This window comes from Lissotriton vulgaris, chromosome 6 (genome assembly GCF_964263255.1).
Source record: "Lissotriton vulgaris chromosome 6, aLisVul1.2, whole genome shotgun sequence".
Classification (NCBI taxonomy): domain Eukaryota; kingdom Metazoa; phylum Chordata; class Amphibia; order Caudata; family Salamandridae; genus Lissotriton; species Lissotriton vulgaris.
The window spans coordinates 1,879,664,108-1,879,670,452 of record NC_141694.1 but is presented as its reverse complement, the minus strand read 5'-3'; the positions used below and the strand labels follow the sequence as shown (position 1 = coordinate 1,879,670,452).

General features: G+C 37.2%; 1 pseudogene; it reads right to left on the bottom strand.

Moving 5' to 3' along the window:
* Positions 1 to 1,870: 1,870 nt before the first annotated feature.
* LOC147709745 (olfactory receptor 2D2-like) lies at positions 1,871 to 2,804 on the bottom strand (annotated as a pseudogene).
* Positions 2,805 to 6,345: the final 3,541 nt, after the last annotated feature.

The following is a 6,345-nucleotide window of genomic DNA, read 5'->3' as shown; positions in this document are numbered from 1 at the left end:
CTTACTTATGTACAAATTATACCAGTTCTTAGCGATTTATTTCAAATACAACTTTTGGAGCCCATGACACCTGAAGTATTCAATCTGCTCTTTAGAGACAATCTAATCAACTGGGTTTCTTAAGTGTATCTCCACCACTGGCATCAATACGAGGTTTTCCTTTGGGCAATATAAGAATTGGACCTGTCACGTCGTCTTCATGACACTGAGTGCCAATAGATATTGATATACACACAGAATCCCATGTTAAACTCGCCTTAAATATATTCAATTTAGTATCCTAATTGGGGCATATCTAACTCTGACACTCTTTGACAGAATGCATCCCACTGGTGACTCAGGGTCCCTGATACAATGAATAAAATACTGATCTACAAGAGTGGTCCGGTCTTGTGGCTCTCTATCTCTCTACTGGGCTAAAGGTATGGAGATCGTATACCGTGTAACAGGTGCTCACTGAACAATTCTCTAGATTGCATGATTCCTAGTCTGTTTCACTCACCTGAGTCACATTGTGCCTCAACTAAGTTTATTGACCTGGGACTGTCTTGGCTAAGAAAAACACCACAATAAACTGGGACAGGCTATTTTCACTCACAGTGGATACATGGAGTAGAGTTTTAAGCATACTACCTCTACAGAGCTCAAGCATAGGATTGCTAATAGAGGAGATTCAGGCACTTGTCAATAATGATCCACAGATACCCGTCAGAATATCATACTTGTATATTTTACATAAATCAGTTATTACCTATTCCTAACAATGGGTGTAATTTTCTTGATGGACTTATTTTATGATGCTTAAATTATATCATGTTTTCTTGTTGGGCTTCCATCGTTACATATTGACTATCTAAGAGGAGGTGGGACTAGTCGGTTTTCTCTATCTGTGCAGCTGTTAATGTGGATGCAAATATGTAATCAAGAAGTTTCACTAAAACAATAAAAAAGGCAATGATAAGAGAGAATTAATAAACAATCAACATATTTTTCTGTTCTCATAAAATATTTCGGCACAATGACAAAAAGCACTTTCAGGTAAATGAAACATATGACCTTTATGAACATGCCCTAGGAAATATTTTCTTAGTATTTCGTTCTCTTGTTCAGAAAATGTATTATTCGGATTGCATATGATTGAATACTGTTCTAATATAGTTTGAGTTGGTTATGTGTTAAAACCTATGGAAATTCCAATCATTTTGAAATAAATAATTAAGAGGAGCATTTTCTTATTTTCTCCAAAAGTGTCACAAAAGCTGTTTTCTGAATCTAAGGTAGACCTGACACCTACAACACATCTGTTAATTCCTTAACCCTCTAGATATATATCTGCTTAATCCAAGCAGGACCAACAAACATTCCACAATCCCCACAACCAAAGAGTACTGTAATCTGATGACCATAGAAAATCATACCATGTCTAACAGGATCCCCCAAAAATATTAATGATACCAGACTGTTCATGCTTTCAATCAGTTGTTGGCTGTTACGTTCATGTTTTATATTGACATTATGTTTGGAATGCCCATTAAGGCACTGCACCAGCATGCAGCTGCCTTGACAAATGCAACATGGTCATATCAAATATAAATAAGTGTTTTTCAATTCTTAATTGGCATTATGACTCCAAATATGCACCCTCATGCATCTCAAGACAAATGTGGTTTTAATGTGCTGGTAGCTGGTAAGGACATGTATCAATGCTCCACAACTGCTACTGTACTTGCAATTAATATATAGATCATCTCAAAGCTCAGAGGATCATGTCCCATTGATTATACTACCCTTCCACGTCCAATGGCCATGTATTAATCTCTACCAAGGTTACCTAGAGAAGGAAAGCTAATAATGTTTGCCCTTCATTATTTTAGTCAAAAATATTTCTCTGTGTAATTTTCAGCAGAGCAATCTTCACATCTTTGTTTCTCAAGCTGTAGATCATTGGGTTCAGCATTGGTGGGGTGACAGTATAAAACACAGAGACCATTTTGTCTTGATTAGCAGAATTTTTAGAAGTTGGTTTCATATACATGGAGAGGGCGGTGCTGTAGAATATGGTGACAACAATCAGATGAGAGGCGCATGTGGAAAAGGCTTTATATCTGCCTTCCGCAGAACGGATTCTCACAATGGTGATGATGATACGACTGTAGGAGAGGAGGGTAAAAATGCTTGGAAACACAAGCACATAGGTTGCAGCAGAGAAAATCCACCATCTCTATGAAAGAGGTGTCCGCGCATGATATTTTTAGAAAAGCTGTAGCTTCACAAAAGAAATGGTCAATAACATTGCGACCACATAGAGGCAGCCGCAGTACCAAAATTGTAACAAGCAGAGCAATGAGGCTGTCACTAAACCAGCAGAATACTGCCATTGAGATGCAGACAGACTTACTCATAATGACTGTATAACGCAACGGGAAGGAGATTGCAACATACCGGTCATATGCCATGACTGCTAGGAGCACACATTCTGTACAACCCAGGAGAAGGTATGCGTACATTTGAGCAGCACAACCAGAGAAGCTGATGCACTTCTGACCAAGGAGTTGTCTCAGCATGTTGGGTACAGTCACTGATGAGTAGCAGATGTCAATGAAGGAGAGGTTACCCAAGAAGAAGTACATTGGAGTATGAAGCTTATGATCATAGATACATGCTGTGAGCAGGGTAACATTTCCGAAGAGAGTGAACACGTAAAGAGCCAAGAAAAATACAAAGAGAAAAGTCTCGATTTTGAGGTTGTCCGAAAGTCCCAGCAGTAGGAACTCGGTCACTAGGGTTCCATTCCTCTTCTCCATGTAGTTACTGTATTTGAGTCTGTAGAAAAATGTGTAAACATATATGGTGTATTAGGGTTGTAAGTGAAACACCCACTGCTAATATACCATAATGGTGGGATGTAGGAGATCTAGAAAGTATTTTTCAAAACTAGCATCCCAAAATGTACATGTGTTACAAAGTATTTAAAATAATACAATGAAGCAATGCTATGAAAGTGTTTGGATTGCGAATTCTCTTTAAACTCCACAGTACAGAGAGATTACTCTAGCAACAAAAGTCCATACAAGGCAATGTTTGCAAAGTTAATGTACTAATCTTTTCAGGGAAGACCAGCTTCTTGAGGAATCAAAAGGCCTTATTTGCAATGGAAAACTTACACTTGATTTTTTTTTGTATTTAGAAACTACAAGGTAGTAGTAGGTTTCTGACTATGGAAACTATGAAAACTCCTCAGTCAGGCTGAGAACCCTAATCATAAAAACAGAGACCTTTCCTATAATAAATAAAATGTAATCTTACTCAAAACTGTAAGTTTACCTCTGTAAATAAAGCCCAAAATATGCACAACTGACACATGCACCATTCACATTGTTGTGATGCATATTTATATTCATTTAGCAATATCATTACATCTTTGTACACAAACTCTGTGCAATAAGTAGCTATGTAAACCTAGGGATTGGAAAGACAACGGACTTCAGTTTACACTCTTCTTTGCTCTATTGCTGTACTGTAACTCAGATTTGTTCTCTGTGAAGTGTCCTAATATCCTTGCACTAAATAAGTAAATAGTTATATCCTTGTAGTTTATTGCCCATGTGTACAAACCAAAAGCTTTGCCAGAGCCCCCCCCCCCTGTAGTTCGTTTGCCTCTGTTGTGTATTCTACTGGCTAAGTAGGTCACAGGCTTGTGTCCCGTTTTATGTATCGCTGTGTACCATTGTCTCTATTGTTTACAAGTAAATATTAGATGGCTATCCTGCTGGACAAGTCAACTTAATATAGCAATTATTGAGTCTATATTCCTTGCTTGGTTTCCTTTTTTCCTTTCTAGGGACCGATGTTGAATGGTCAGCACATGAGTTTAGTTCTCAATCAATCAATCAATCAGCATTTGTAGAACTCAGCATTGTCACCCATGGCTAGAGTATGAGGCTGCTGCACTAGAAAATACGTATATTTGAAGGGGGAAGCTTCCAATTGCAAGGACCTCCAAATGCTTACATTTCTTGATCTGCAAATATTTTCAGGGAAAAGAAGCCAGCATAGATCACGCAGTATTGGAGTGATGTTCCAGTTGCAGAGTGTAGCATTTCCATGAGCAGAAACAACTCAGAAAGAGAGAGAGAGATAGAGAGAGAGAGGAAGAGAGGAAGAGAGTGAGAGAGAGAGAGAGAAATATTGGCAGACTTTTTTTTATTTGAGGTTTGAAGGTGACAGTAGAAATTGAAGTAAAACTCATACATTTTACTATAGGTGAGCTTCTGAGCTTCTGTAGTCAGATGAATAAAAGAGAAAGTTTGCATTTTAATGTGTATTTGGGTGAGGCAAGATGAAATACTGTGTCATGATAAATAAGAATAAAGAGCTTACCTTTTTTTCTCAAGATAAGAGAGTGATGATGGCCATAAGAGAAGGCATTTTTAAGTCATACTAAACTAAACTCTAATAGTATTACCCAAGTGAGAATATTAGAGAGGCAAGCAGTAGACACAATTTGTTGAGAGTGCTGAAGTTTCCTGATGTATGTCTTCACCAACTTAGATGCTAGGATTGATGGTCTTTTTCAAGGGTTGAAGACAACAATGTGATTTCAGATCCAACGACCGAACCTTCAAGGGGATCTGAGTAAAAAGAGTGCTGTAGTCCAAATCACAATTGGAAATGTGGTTTGAGAAGGCCTTAAGAGGTCAACAGGATAGCTAGAATACCCATTCCAGTGATCAAAATTGTTGCTCTTTGCTGGAATTAGCTTCCGCATGAAGTACATTTTGTGAGAGAGAAGGGAAGTTCGATACTACACACAGAACGTCTCAGAACCTAATTTCTTTGTCGATAGACATATTAAAGCACATCATTTCCCTCAACTGGTGAGAACAATTCATATTTCCTAGCCTTGTGTTTCTGCAAATTAAGAGGATGTAATACCATTCAATGTTAATCATTAATATCATTTTGGTTTTGGCTTAAACCAATACACTATCAAATGAATTGTAAATGACAAAATATCACCCAACCCTTTTCCTGTGAGGGGGTTCATTATCGTTATCTGTTTAATATTATTAAGGGGTTCAGGTGGTATCAATCAGGAAGCCACATGCTGATTAATTTAGATATATTACTAGAACCTGAGATCGAAATATATGACCACATTCTACATATTACTTTTAATATGTGTTTACATTATATTTGGAAATTGACACAATATGTTTTATGCAGATCATTTTTTTAAACACAAGGAAGTTTATTGAAAAGAGTGAGCGAAAATACTGACCTTTCCTATTTAAGTGAGATCCAAGAAGAGAAGTATTCCAAATGGGTAAAAAGATAACAATTATGTGGTAGAACACTCAAAAATCTATTTATTGAGAATATCTCTGATAAGGTAAAACATGTGTAGTTAATGCTTCATGTTTTTCTTCAAAAGTGTATATGTACTTTTCAGCCACATTTTAATATTATTAGGAGGCTGTGCCCTTCCTCAGGATTCGAATCCAGATAACAATTGTATCCAATATAATATTATTCCCGGACATCACACTCAACTCACATGGAATAATACTTACTCTTACTGAGGAACACTCTGGTATATCCTCTACAGGGATGTTGCTTCACATCATAAAGAAACAACCATCAAGGCATGCCTGATGTCACTTAACATAGCATCCTCATGCAGCTGCATTCTTCAAGAAGAGAAAGTATGCTTGCATATATGTGCGTTGACTGGTGTGGAACTGAAACGCGAGGAAAGCCACATACGCTGAGGGACCTTTAAATGAGACTGAAATGAATGATTGGATTTTATTCATAAATTGATTTTTGAGCATTCTACTAGATTTGTTTAATCTCTGCCACTGTTTGGATGAGATCACATATAGTATTTCTTTTAGAAGAACACCCAGAAATGGCTGTGAATGCACAGTGACTGGGAGAGAACAAACCCAATGTTGAATTATACCACACATTGTGGGAAATGGTTCCTGTTTGAAGGGTTGGATCTCGCCGCACATTTGTAGGATTTACTCCCTTTGCATTTTGTGCATGCTATAATGTTTGCGTGCATCTGCATGAAATTTTACAAGAAAAGTGTCACAGAGGATTGATTCTGAGTTTGGGAGTGTTACATTACATTGGGGACCGTGAATATGAAGCGCAAGATAAGGTTGTGTTTGCATTTGATAAAAAGAGTGTCACAGTAATATAAAAAAAAAGCAGATGAACAGTCTGTATTTGAGGGTATGTGTTTAAGAGCTTGATGGTGAATAGTTTAGGAAGTAAAAGAAAGAGGAATTAGTTTACGTTATTGAAAAAAATAGTATAGTATTATTATAGGAAAGG